This window comes from Echinops telfairi, unplaced genomic scaffold (assembly GCF_000313985.2).
Source record: "Echinops telfairi isolate 266 unplaced genomic scaffold, ASM31398v2 ScPeMD7_4;HRSCAF=17, whole genome shotgun sequence".
Taxonomy (NCBI): domain Eukaryota; kingdom Metazoa; phylum Chordata; class Mammalia; order Afrosoricida; family Tenrecidae; genus Echinops; species Echinops telfairi.
The window spans coordinates 37,914,726-37,917,106 of record NW_022103900.1 but is presented as its reverse complement, the minus strand read 5'-3'; the positions used below and the strand labels follow the sequence as shown (position 1 = coordinate 37,917,106).

General features: G+C 37.0%; 1 protein-coding gene across 2 annotated transcripts in view; it reads right to left on the bottom strand.

Annotated features, from left to right (window-relative positions):
* Window positions 1–2,381, bottom strand: part of CNTNAP5 (contactin associated protein family member 5) — a 1,132,484-nt gene that overhangs the window by 434,481 nt on the left and 695,622 nt on the right. The gene's annotated exons all lie outside the window — the stretch shown is intronic.

Sequence of the window (2,381 nt, the reverse complement as noted above, 5' to 3'; positions counted from 1 at the left end):
GTTGCTACCCTGCACCCTGATTGGCTCATCTCCTCCCCACAACCCCTCAGTAAGGGGGTGTTCAGTTGCCCACCAATGGGCTTTGAGTCCACTCTGCACTCACCTACCTTTACAATTATATGATTTTTTGTTTTTGGATGCTTGATACCTTATCCCTTCGACAGCTCATGGTCACACATGCTGTTGTGCTTTGTGAAGATGCTGAGTAAAGGTTTTGAGTGTATTCCTCTCTTTTTAAGTTGTATTTATTGCTGTAAATCGTCCTCTTCACACTACTGTTTTATGTTTTCCCAAAAGTTTGGTATATTGAGTTCTAATTCTTATCCTTGTAAGGAATTTCATTTTATCAACAACCTAGTTGTCTTTAAGCAGTATGTTTCTCAGATTACAGATATTTTATTTTTTACCCTTGCTATTCCTATTACTTTCTAATTTTATAGCATTGCCCTGAGAAAATGGATTGTAAGATCTCAATATTTTAAAATGTTTTTTTGCTTGCTTTGTGGTCTATTTGACAGAATGTTCCCTATGCACTAGAATATAATGTATACTGTGTTGTTATTGGGTGGAGTGCTTTGTATAAGTCTAGGAGGTTGGTTGGTATATACATATATATGTGTAATATATATATACATATATATAAATGCATATATATAAATGTGTGTGTATATATATATATATATAAATTCTTCTGTCTTTATTGGGTTCCTTACCGTATAATCAGTCCCATTAATTAGAAAGTTGTGAGTAGTGTATTAAAATCACCAACTATTTTTGCATTGTCTATTTCTTGCTTTAGCTATTTAATAGGTGTTTGTTAGTGAATTTCAAGGGTCTTGTGTAGGGTGTTAATATCTTTATTATAGTTATATCTTCTTGTTCTGTTGTTCTTTGAATCATTATTTAATACCCCTCTTTGTCTTTCATGATTGATTTTGCCTTTAAATCTATTTTAATGGATATATATAGTTACACTCCTGCTATTGTTTTGGTCACCATTAATTTGACTTATAGTATTCCAATCTGTTGGTGTTTATTCTTTTTTTATTGTCTCTGAGCCTAAGATGTGTTTCTTGTAGGCAGCATTTTGGTGGGTCTTGTGTTCTTAGCCAGTCTGCTATTCTTTGTGTCTTGAATGGTGTGTTTAATCTATTAACATTCAGAGTAGTTATTAATATATAGGCTTGTTGCTCTCATTATGCTGTATTTTTTTGGTAAGTTGTGTGTGTTAATACTCGTTTCTTATTTTTTTCTGGGTTATTTTGAACACTTTTCAAAAAAGTCTTGAGTTCTGTATGAACTTGTTTGTATATTTATCTCACTCTTATGTGCTTTTCAAAATTTTTTTAGGAGTTTATACATAGCATTCCATTGTCTTCTTGCTTGTATGTTTGTTTTATTTTTCTGAGAATTCTAAACGTATTCTTACTGGTTTACCTTTTCTAGCTACTCTCTGACTTCTTTGTCCTTGATCCAAGGGAATTTGACTGTCTGATGTTACAATGACCTCAGTGGCAGCCTTCTGCAGAGGTGGCATGCTGGATAGCAGAAGCAGTGCCGCCTGGCCCTAATGGCACTGTGCAGTGGGGAAATATGTGGCAGTGTAGAATGTGACAGCCTTGGCTAATGGTGGGGGAATGCGGGAAGCAGCATAGGTTTGTGGCAGGGGAACATATGCTAGCAGTATCTTGTAGTGGAAGGATCATGCGGTGGCAAGTTCGGCTGTTGGCAAGAAGCATGTATTGGTAGGGGCATCCCACAAAGAGTGATGATAGCTTTGACTTGTGGCAGGATTGTGAAGCAGCCATGCCTGGGGAACACAGGGTCGCAATGTAGATCAGTCATGGGGGTGGGGTAGCAGTGCCTTGGCAGTGACTTCCAGTGGGAGAGAAAACAATGGCAGCTGTGGGCATTTGAGGGAGAGCACCGACAACGACTGCTAACTTTTTTTTTCCACCATAGTCCCTGCCAGGTTGAGGCCTTGGTCACTTAGCCTTTAAGTTGTTCTCCAATTTCCAGGAAGTCTGAATTTTTCTTTATGTGAATCTACTCCTGAGTGCTATAGAGGGATCTCTTTTGAGCTTTTGACTTTGTAGTCATCTTGCCCCGTAGTCTAGTCATATTCTTGTGAAACAAAAGGGGTAATTACTATATTTATAGGGTGGTTTTGATATTTTCTAAAATTACAGAATTTCCCATTAAAGTAAATGAGTATATTCATCTCTACAAATTATAGTCACTTGTTTTAGTCATTTCAACTAGAATTCCCTAAATGGGAAACATGGAGATAGTGACCTCAATTATCTCTGTTTTCTCTTACCATAAAAATGCAATCGAGACCTATAGCATCTGGGGACTTAAAGGCTTGAAAGTAAACAAGC